Here is a 12,573-nt window from a genome sequence, read left to right as displayed (position 1 = left end):
ATGTTACTGTCCTGTATTTGCCTGGACTGCTGACATACCATTGATGACCTACTGTTAAACCAGTTATATGGGACAACTGCTGTGTTGAGTGTGGGGGAACAACAGCACATGTTCCGCTGGGATACACAGTAGTCCAACTATCATGTGACCCCACTGTTTAATATCTCCCTTTACTGATGTAGTGCATATTCCAACCATGAGGCCTACTGAATATTAAGGAACACATACTAGTAGACTGGGTAACTGTAGTCCACTGTGGATGTTACTTGTGTCCAAATAGCCCAATATATTTCTTTGCATAACTGCAGCGGTTCCATACATACAACAGAATATTATAGTAATCCTTACAAGCAGTGTGTAGGTTAGCGACTTACCCTGCAAATGCAGCAGTTGACAGAACTGTAGCTCAGGGCTGACTCTGTCTGATGCAAGCAGTATACAGCCAATACATGGATAGGTACAGCTTGCGTGGGTTGCCTGGCATCAATTTTACTATATGTATGTCAGAAGGAGTGAGGTGTCAGTCACAAGGACCCTAGATTGTCAATAAATGTGATATGCACTGTCTCCTAGCCAAAGCTAGGGTGTACTGGGTATGCCTATGTCTGCCCACAGGGACATCATTAGGGGGTTTATCCACCGAGTCCTCCTATGACTGTGGCTGTGGTGATCTAGGCAGTGGTGGGGGGCTGTATTTCCCTTCCCTTTACTGATCCTGCTGCAGCTGTTTCTGCAGGATCATATTGTGTAGCATAGCACATACTGTGAACATATGTGCACATGTGGCTGGAGAGTACTGCAGGGCTCTACCAGATATATTGAGGCACTGGAACCATGACTTTAGAAGCCCAAGCACATACTCTATGATGTTTCTAGGTTGTGCCTTTGCCTCATTATGACATTCTTTGGTGGGTGGGTGTGCATTTCTGATGGGTGTCATCATCCACGGTTCAGGGGCATAGCCAGCATCCCCCATTAAATGGCCATGTGCAGGGGTGTAGCCAGGATTTTCAGATTTGTACTGACAGCTTCCAGACTGTTACCCCCAACAAGCCACACCCACATTAGCACAGTGCTGTCTGCCCATTCCCATACACTACTGACAAAACCACGCCCCCTTTCACAGTGCTGCTCCCTGAATGGATCACTGACAACCATATGCCTGGATGGTAATTACTTGTGTGATGAAGTAGCGTGAACATTTCATTCCAAAAGTGCATATTTGTAGGTTGAAACCAACCATTTAAATTTCTCCAGACTTAATCCCAGTGGAGCTGTACCCAAATGCTTAATCGTGACAGTATTTTAATAGTGTAGCATATCCCCCAGATATCCAGCAAAAAACTATTCACGACTGGCTTTTGGTAGCAGTGCTACTGTGTGACAAGCCACAGTGATGCAATTCAACAAGCCTCTGTACCACAACAAGGTGCTGCAGATGACAGAATCTGTAGAACCGAGGCAAACAGCTCTGAAAGAATTAGCACACAGCTGATCAAAAGCTCCACATATTAAGGATAATGTCAGAAAATTGACTAAAAACATGAACGATATTATCAGTTCTACTAAAGCAGCCCATGGATATAGGTTAGTATCTGGAGCAAAGGACAATTATAAATCCTTCTTTAACAATGTTAGGAAACTAAGAAATATCCAACATTGCTCTGAACTTATTCATAACAGGAATACTCTGATCCAGTAGACATTGCTAGTATACTAGCAAAGAAATTCAGAGTGAGTTTTACTGAGAGATGACTATCCAAACTCCACTTATCTTTGATTGTCTCAGACCTCCCAATCATAAGAAAAGAACATGTGCTGAAGGAATTCTCTAAGACTAAAAATGCTTCCTTAATGGAACATGGTTGTTTAATAAACTCCATTAAACAAGCCCTGGCAGAGCTTCTTCTTAAACTGTTTAACCTGACTTCTCTCTGATGTTTGACACACAACAGCAGCAGTGGTGCCACTCCATCAGGGTGCCCCCCCCAACTAATCCCAGGAATTATAGGACCATCACCCTGACAAGTTTTATTTGCAAAGCCATGGAACATATTATAACTGACCTGATAAACTATGATATTAAAAATCTTAGCACAGGCTAGACCTATTTCAGTTTGGCTTCTTCAAGGGTAAATCCTGTCTAATGAATCTTTTTAACTTCTTGGAAACACCTATAGTGGGGTGATCAGTGCCATGTTTACTGCACCATTAGAATTCCAGTGGTTCTTGACCTCCTATATTGCAGTAAGACAAACAGCTCAGCTAGCAGTAGACCCAGAGCCCTGAATTTTCATCAACAGATAAACAGAATGTGATGCACAGAAAGAGATTCATCACCCAGCGACTCCACCTTCTATGGAATAAACATCCTCTACAGGTTAAACGGTTTGATTCTATTTATTCTTTCATATTAAACCTGCATAACTGGATGGATACTCTCAAATTATTCATGGGATTACATGACCGCTCCATCCTTTTCTAAGGATGAAAAGACTGAGGTAGGATGTTAGACTAAAACAGCCTTGAAACTCCTCTGAATATTATTGAGAGCCACTGTCATTATTTCTGATCAATTTAAACCTTTTTCTCTGCAAGCTTACTTTATGCAGTGCCACAAATGTAATATTAACATAGTTTACAGTAATGCCATCTCATGACTAAAAAGAGTCTGTCAACCAGTCTACTTCCCCAGTTATCAAACAGAGATAAATACATGCATAAAAAAAAATAAAAAATCCCATGGCTGTTTTTGACCTCATACAGTAAAACTATGACTTCTGATTTTATTCTACTGTACTTAACTAATAACTTCTTCCTGGAAATATTGTTTATCAATAATGCTTTATGATTTGGAGCTTGATTATTGTTCAATGAATAAAGGCATTTGAAGACTGGACTTTGCTGGTGTTTTTTCATATTACACCCAAGCATCTGCCAGATCCAGCTGTCTACTGAAACTTTGGCCCTCATAAATTTGAGTACCGACATGCTAAGAATTAATGAAAATACAGAAGAAGAGAGAATATTGAACATCTCTCTTCTACTATAAACTTCCTTTTTGCAGAGTGTCCAAGTCCCCCTTTACCCCTCGAACTTACATATACTGATTCCGAAATCACCATACCTTGGAGAAAAGGGAATATTCTGAGAAATTTCCATTTCAGATTTATATATATATTAAGACGATTTTTAGAGACATTCAGTTTCAGCATTACAGGGCTCGCTAAAGTGGATGTCAACATTTTAAACAGTAACTGCCTGATCCTGCTTATGCACTATGTTGTATGTATGTGTGCATGCATGCATGCGTGTGTGTGTGTGTGTGTGTAAATGTATCTATAGTGTGTACACACACATACACACACACACACACATATACATATATATATATATATATATATATATATATATATATATATATATGTGTGTGTGTGTGTGTACATACACATAGACACATAGACATACATATAACATGCATTTAACTGTTACCTACACCATTAAAATGATGTGTTGCAGATCTTTTACTCAGCTCTTGAGCTCTTGAGAAATGTACAGTTTTAAAATTGGCAGACATTAATTCATTTTGAACAACATATAGTCAATCAAATATTCTGATACCAGCAGCTGCAGCAGCACCTCTTTAATTGCTAATCACTAATTTTTGTAGGTTTCTGCCAGCTTAATACCAACTCTTACATTGTCAGCAAGACTGCAGTAGGCTTCTTATCACTTAAATAGGTGAACCTACAATTACATCTGTTTATACGTTATACAGTCTAATAATGCTTGAAAAAAACATGGCAAAAGTTTAAAACATAAAATAAACAGTCTGTTCTAAGTGTTATTTTTTACATAAAAACCAGCAAAGATTATTCTGAAAGCAGCAATGCATTAATAGTAAAGAAAACAAAAATCACTCCGTACTACTTTACACACTTCATAAACATTAAAAGAAACTCTATCTCACTCAGACTGGCATGTATTAATTTTAAGTTATTTGTTATGAACTTTATTCTGAAACTTGCACTTTCTAGTAGATCTAAACATCCTGTTCATTTGAATCACTTTCATTTTCTTCTTTAAACTTTTTTCTTTAAATGTGACATCAGACGATGGCAATGTACATTTCACTTAACCTCTGAGTAGCATGTAAACTTTTCAACACAGTGTAAGACCTTCTTGCAATGAACTACAAAACACAGAACACACACAAACACTTGGCTAATAAAGCAGTTCCGTTCCTGCAGATGCTTTCAGTTCAAAGAAAACGTTAATTTTAGTAAATTACTGAGATCGTTCACCCCACCATAATAAGCTCAAGAATGCTCTTACAGAACACGACACCCTGACCTACTCACCTTTTGCTTGTGCTCCCATTAAATTTCTGAAAAACATAAATGTGACTTCTAAGAAACTAAGTGTATAAAACTGCTCTAAAAAGCCATTAGCTTTGAAAGGCTGTACTTTCATTATGCATCCAGTACCATCCCACAATCAACTGCAGAACAGTAAGCTCTTGAACTTTTGTAGAAGACAACACAGTGAAATGTGATTCTGTGCTGCTTCTGCAAAATAAATACGTACAGGGAAATAGTTCCAGGAGCTGCATGGCAGTGTTTTTATTCCATGCAGCAACTTAGAAGGTTTGTGCTTCATGCATTATTGTGCGTGTGTCAAGGAGACATTAAATGACATGAGGGCAGTCTTTGGACGACAACAAGGAAAAAAAAAACAAAGGGCATCATAACTGAAATATGGACGTACTGATATGTTTGCTGCAGTATTATGGGATTAAAAAGAGCTTTAGAGATGGCTTGCAGTATCGGAGTATGAGGCATGTGAATTACGACAATAGTTCATATTAAAAATAATACAAATGCTACTAAAATGTGTAAGAGCTTCAGACATCACATAGGGGAGAAATACATAATTAGAAACAGAAAACGTGTGCAGAAGTCTGTAGTTGTCTTTTAAGTGAAGAGTATTGCATGCAGGAAATGGTGGAATACCCTGGCTGCTGATACATGTGAGACCCCCATCATGTCCCCAGTTGGTCTTTGGAAAGCACCTGTAGCTAGTGTCTTAAGGGCTACACATACCTTTGTTTTCACTGGGATGGGTTCCCCTTCTGTTGGCTTTGAGTCTGAGTTGAGGGCACCAGAGCTCAGTGAGTTCTTGTAGTATGCCCTGTCCACCCTGTAACACTCTACAATCTCCACTTCATGTAGCTCCTGGAAGGTTTCCCAGGGCCTGAAGGCTCTTCTTCTTCTCTGTCTAGGCCTAGTCAGCAGTAGCAGCAACATTGACTTCATCATCTAGCACATACAGGTGCAGCAGACCTGCAGCAGCCCCTGGCATTCTCTCAGTTAAAATTCCCAAGTCTGTACTCCAATGATGCGGATTATTGGGGAAAAATCAGAATGTAGGGTGTATGCATACTTTATAGAGCTCTGCTGTAGGTGCAGAGTGTGTGATTGGGTAACTATGATGCATTGCACCTACCTACAATATAATTAATATAATTTCATGGCCATATTTTAGGTTAAACAAGGGTCAAGACTAATTAAATAGATTTATTTTTTTAAAATACGCTTTGCGCAGCTGAGCGTCATGCAAACACATGCAGGGAAGGTAAACAAAGCTTAGCAGTTAGCAGACACACCCCCTGTAGGGGAAACACTCAGCCAGGTGGTGTGCCACGCAAACATGCAGACCTAAGCTGAAATTAGCTTAAAAGTCAGTAGACACCCCCCCTGTTGTCAGCTAACTCCTGTGTAAACAGCAACATGGGTCTAAGCCTACACGAAAGGGATATGTGGGCACAATTACTCCTTTCTGCTGTTCTGTATCTCCACCTCATTTGCATAGGTATCTGTGCTCACATCCTGGAAACTGCACACTTCAGAGCCCAACCACGTTAGCAACAACACTAATGCACCATTGTAGGGACTCCACTTACAATCATGTAATACATTTCTGTCACATATTAATTAATTTGTTTTTTTACACTTTTTTTTTCTATAAAGCATGTTTGTGCATTGTGGAGCACCGTGCAAACATGCCGAGATTATTAAAAAAAATTAATTTAACTTATTTCTTTTCATTTTTCTAACATGCAGGATGATAATTTCGGTCATATGGATATGTGGTATGACAGTTCTGTGAAACTATCTATATTTTTACAACACCTTTTGCCTGTTTACACTCCTGTACAAGGAAATTTTCCATGTAAACTACAAACATTGACACGGGGTCTGAAGGGATGCTTATCTGCTTGCTGGATCACTATATCTACCTCATTTGCATGAGATTTACCTGCTTATGAGGTGATTTGCATGCCACAGAAGTTTCCGTGTTGGTGCATGCGTGCGCTCCACACAGCAGCCCTTACTAAATTTAAAAATGTTCGTGGCGGTGTAAGCAGTGCGGTGCGATGCCTTCATGGAAAAAAATGTGTAAGCTTTATTAAATTCCCCTGTGTCTTTTTATGACTCATCTATTCCTCAGTTATGAATGAATGTTAGTTTAATTGCTACAAAATGTTTTGATTATTTAGCACTTAATACCTGCAAGCTAATTTCACATGAAAATGTGGTTGTGTCTTCTCATTTGTAACAAATATGTGTATAAGTATAATGTACATTCTGGCTACCTTACATCCATTTATTACTAGAATAGCATGTACCTTAAGCCAAATCCCCAAGCTGGAGGCAGGGAATTCCTTTCTTGTCAGTCAGCATTTAAAATGCAAAATTCTCACTGTTCTTAGAAAAGGTTTTGTATAAAATCTGATATCCTTTGAAAATTCTCTTTACAACTTCAATCCAAATTAGATTTATTTTGTGGTGGTGGTATTGCTATAAAAGGACACAAAGTTACCCAACAGTTTACAGCTGTTTTCTGTGGATACGCAGGCAAACCTTATTACTGACTACGCTTAATGACAAGATATAGACACAGTCGGAACGGAAGCAGGCAGAGGCAAGACTTGAAGAAACAAGGATGCATAATATACATTCCTGTCCCTATACTGTCTGTTAAGACATTTGAAGACAAGACTTTTTCGTCTTTTGCTTTATATGTTCATCCATGTTATAACTCAGCTTCTTTGTCCCAGACTTTATTCACTGTTGATATAAAACTGTACAACAACAAAGAAGAAGAAACTAAATAAATGTTCGAAAACTGAGTGTCCTTTAGTTCTTTCTTTGAAGAAACAAGACTTTTCTGGGATGTCATAGTCTATAACTGCTCTATTGTGATGTGTTTCTTTTGAAAGGTCAAAAGTCACACAAATTAGTAAATGGTTTGTATAAGTGCTGCCACCCTGCACTATAATAAATACACTTGTTTTATCTCTGTTTTTATTATCAGATGTTAAAATTTTCAAGCCTATTAGATTCACCTAGGGCAAATGCTCTATAAGTGACCCCTAGAACTTTTGTAGTGGTTATTGTGCTAGAAAATGTGCTCATGTCTTCTTGTTTTGGTTACCCTATTATGCCTAACAGACAACACATAATATGATATGATGCGTGGAATCCACAATAAAAGACAATATACTCCACTCTGCTAATTCTCTAGATGGTACATTTAGTTGTTCTTCTTTCTGAATTGTATTGTGTTGATAACTGACTTTTATTTTGTGTTTTGCTTCACAATCAGGGCGTCCTGTCTCATAATTAAAAGTACAATGAAATTATAGAATTGTACTGTCTGTCCAAAAAGGTATATACTAGCTAAATATCTTTTGTAATGCCATTCTGCAAGGGTAGCAGTCAAAATAATATGCACTAGTGCAGTATTTCCTTTTCACATCTTTCACTGTGTTTATGAAACAGATTTATGTTAAAATTGTGCACTTTGACTGCTTTTCAGGAAACTAGAGCCATGGAAAGAATGTTGCAGTAAGCCAGCATAGGTGTTGGACAAACAGAAGCCAAAACAGTTAAAATTATCCCCAGTAGAAAGTCACAACATATGAGAAGAGCCACAAAGAAATAAGTGTTGTCTTTGATATTATCAATGCATGTCACTTGAAAACATACATTGCACACTCAATAACTAAAGCACAACTTGACAGACCTATTCCAGCAGCCTTAAGGTATAAAATATGACTTTGCCCTAAGGTAAAACTCTGTAAATGCATCTTGCATGTACCCAACATTCATGTAAATGAATCTGAAGCAAACAGTTAATAACAGTTCTGCAGAATGCTTTGGTGCACGTGTTGTATTTTAAAAAGTATGCAGAATGCCCCAAGAACTCTCTAAGATGCTCTAAATACTATTTGATTAATACTTACCTAAGGTAAGTCTTGATTACCATATAGGTACCTTCACATTCATTCTAGACCTGATGTGATTATCCATTCTGGAAGCAGGAGGTGCCCTATGCAGGATGGGAATTGTCAGGGTGATCATAATTCATTCTTAGACTCTGCTCTGTAAATCTATAAATATGTAAAAGCACTGCACACTAGAATGTAGGGCACCTCTACTCAGAGTCAGGATACTACTGATAAGCCATGTCTTTTCATAAGTGTAAGTTGAAGTTGGTGAGCTGAAGCGTGGGAAAATAAAGGAAGACAGTACACCTACAGTAAATTCATATTTCATTGGTAATCACTCATTATTTCCTGCAGAATCCTGTTAGTCAAATTATTTTAGTAATAATCCATTTGTTGTTGGCTTATTTAGTGTATGCTCCTCTGTTTCATTTAATTTATCCAAAATGACATATCTGACTTGTTTGGGATCTCTTAAGGGTAACTAAATGTTGGATATTTTCTAAGTCAACATAATATTGTTTACACTACTAACATTCCATCCTGATATATAAAATACTATAGAACAATAGTAGAATAATATAGAATTTCATATCTCTTTTAAGAAAATTCTCCATGTAATAATTTAACATATGGAGCTCAGTTGATATTATTGGTTAAAGGTATGAGTGATAATCCAATAGATCTATCTTTATCTATTGGATTAGGAATGAATGATTTTCATTCCATGTTTAATGGGAAATTCATATTTACTTGTATTTGATACTTTAGAATTAACGTTTTATAGAAGTACTTTTTTAAAGCCTGACTAGAATTTTACCCTACTTGTATTTAAAGAAGAAAGAACATTAAATTACACTCCCAAGTTTGCACACATAAAATAACATCCAATGTTATCAGAGAATGTGGTATAACTACTATAATCAAAAAAAAAAAAAAAGAAGCAAAAAGTTTCTTCGAACAATAACTTGAAATGGATTTAGCATTCTTATCATTAAGTACTAATGGCTTAAATAATGCAAATAAAAAATCAAACTTACTAGAATATTTAAATCTAAATAAGATACAAGTAGTATTTCTCCAGGAAACACATTTCACACTGAGCTTATCGAAGGAAGGACACAGAGAAAACTCTGAGCTATAATATATAACATTAAGTATCCTGTTTTTTGTTTATTTTGTTCTTTATTTCTTTGTTATTTATAGCACTTTGTGTACTGTGTATTTTTCTAGCTAGTTTCAATGTGTGTGAGGTATTAACTGGAAATTGTCCACTTTTATTAAGCATCTGTTGGGTTGTTTGTTTCTGATAACTTGTTGCAGTTAAACTCTTTTTCTAGAGGCTCCTTTAGCTGTTTAAAACTTTCATTTAAAGGCTCACTGCTGCTTTTCAGCTGTGAGAAACATTTCTGCAGTTTGTTTCCCACCCTCCCTCTCTGTTGGTATAGTGTTTTTATAGTTGGTGGCTTTGCAGTTGCCCGCCCCTAGTGTAAATTTGATCTGGGACCCTCCTCCCAGTCTAGTGTCATTACCTCATTCTACCCAGTACAGAGAGAACATTTGAGAAGGCCAAACAGCTTAGTTTCTGCTACTCCTTTCTCTCTTTCCTTTCTCTCTTTCCACTTAAAAAAAAAAAGTATCTGCTTTTACTGTATTTGTGTTTCTTCCTACTTTATTTTGCTTTTGCATCATCTTAAAAGTACTCAGTTGTATTTATTACTGCTTGGTGTAACTCATTCTAAGCCTTTTAGTTTAAGCACTTTGGCTTCAGACCAGTTGTTTTACATTAAGAAGGTTTGTGGTCTGCACTGTAGTGGCAGAACAGGTAGCTTACATCCTTCTAAGTTGGGAACTGCTGATTGAGGGCTCAGTGTCTGTTATTCTAAAAGTGTATTAATTCTGGTTTAAGCACTTGGGCTTCAGGCCAGTTATTTTACATTAAGAGGGTTTGTGGTCTACACTCTTGTGGGAGGAGAGGCTGGACTCTGCCCTTCTGAGCTGGGAATTTCTGGTTAAAGGCTTATAGTGCCTGCATATTTTAATTGCTTCTTACTGAAAATGGTACACCTTGTTTGCTGTAGCATAGACTAGATCCAGGCCTGCTGAATCTAGCTTTGTTTGTATAACTTGAGCACTAATCCAGGCATTCTTTAAAGTATTCAATTGTATTTATTACTGCTTGGTAGTAACTTGATTAAAGTGTAGCTATCATTCTAAGTCTTTTGGATTAAGCACTTGGGCTTCAGACCAGTTGTTTTACATTAGGAAGGTTTGTGGCCTGCACTGTGGTGGCAGGACAGGTAGCTTACATCCTTCTAAGTTGGGAACTGCTGATTGAGGGCTCAGTGTCTGTAATTCTAAAAGTGTATTAGTTCTGGTTTAAGCACTTGGGCTTCAGGCCAGTTATTTTACATTAAGAAGGTTCGTGGTCTGCACTCTTGTGGGAGGAGATGCTGGACTCTGCTTTTCTGAGCTGGGAATTTCTGGTTAAAGGCTTATAGTGCCTGCATATTTGAACTGTTTCTTACTGAAATTGGTACACCTTGTTTGCTGTAGCATAGACTAGATCCAGGCCTGCTGAATCTAGCTTTGTTTGTATGCTTGTTGTTTGTTTGCTTGTTATTTCCCTGAAATGCTAATTCCACCTAAAACGTGGCTTTTCAGCGCTTCTGTGGATCCCTAGCGATATCTGCATTGCTTACTGTACTTATTTCCTTGTTTCACTTGAAAGAAAGTTACTGTTTGTCATTTTTGTATTTAAGTTACCTGTAACACATTGCATTTAAGTTACCTGGCACTTGCTCACTAAGTCAGCACTAAAAAATTAAAAGCACTACACCCTCACAAACTCCCCTTGAGTACCTTGTTCCCCATTGACCCTTTTTTCAATTATAAAGGAATTCCCAATACTATTCTAGCATGTCCAAAGGTCAGTTGTCAATCTCCTCTCCGGTCCAGCTGGTGAATCTGGGAATCTTGAGGCAATGTTACAACTGCCTCATGTACACAGTCAACCCTCTCCTCCTCCCAACAAATTCCAACACATGTGAGAGATGCAACCATATAGCCAAACTGGAGGCTAAGCTCTCTCAACTCAGTACTGGTGTAACCAGTCAGGAGGTGAAGGAAACCACACTCACTACAATTCCAGTCTCACATAGACCTACCATGACAGCAAACCAAACACATAAACACACAAAAACATACTCAGAGGCTCTAAATAAAAATCTGCCTAAGCAGCAGAGACCTCCAAAGCAGACACCCAAGCAACCGCTACCCCAAAACAAAACACATGCAACACATAGCTCACAAAGCCAGTGTGCCGAACAGTCACAGCCCTTAAGGCTAAACAACACACCTGATACACTTGTAATAGGTGACTCTATCGTCAGGCACACTGACGTCCCGCTCACCAGGCTGAACAAGGAGAAGGTCACGGTGAGCTGCCTGTCGGGCGCTAGGATCCACCACATAACACATGTACTCAGGTCACTCCAAGGCAAGTACAAATATGACTCAGTCATTGTCCATGCTGGTGTGAATGACCTGAGATGTACCTCCCTGGACTACATGAAAAGAGACATAGAGGAGCTCTCTGAGCATGTAGCCCAGGCCGGTATGACCCTGACCTTGAGTAGCATCTTACCCTCACCAAGAATGATGCCACAATATGAAGACAAGATGATCAATTTCAACAATTGGCTTAAGTATTGGTGTCATTCAAAGGGGATCCAATGCCTGTCAGCCTGGGATGACATGCTCGACAAGCCACGATGCTTCGCTAGGGACAGCTTGCACCTGTCACCCCTGGGCTTTTGGATATTGGCAAAGGCTCTTGCTACCCCCATAGTGCCTTTTTAAGCAAGGCTCAAAAGACAAACCCACCTCCATAGGTATCACAAGGGATAAGAAACTAAGAGTAATGCTACTCAATGCCAGAAGTCTAAACCTCAAGATGCACGCACTTGAAACTCTCCCTAGCATGGAGAACATCGATATCTGTGCAGTAACAGAAACCTGGTTCAAGGCTCCCGAGAGCACCCCAGCACTACCAGGTTATACCTCATACCATGCTTTTTGGCCCCAAAACTTGGACCAAACCACAAAAGGAGGGGGAGTATCAATATTCGTCAAAGATACCCACACCTCCAGGTTGGTGGCACAGCATGAAGCATCAGAGTCTATCCATGTGCAACTAACAGTGGGTAAAAACTGCCTTCCAGTTTATAGCCTGCTACAGACCACCCTCCCAAACAAAGGAACCCCACTCGGCCTTCCTGAGA

This window comes from Protopterus annectens, chromosome 2.part0 (genome assembly GCF_019279795.1).
Source record: "Protopterus annectens isolate FY-2018-M chromosome 2.part0, PAN1.0, whole genome shotgun sequence".
NCBI classification, from domain to species: Eukaryota; Metazoa; Chordata; order Ceratodontiformes; family Protopteridae; genus Protopterus; species Protopterus annectens.
The sequence above is the reverse complement of the archived record's forward strand: the minus strand, read 5'-3'. Positions refer to the sequence as shown.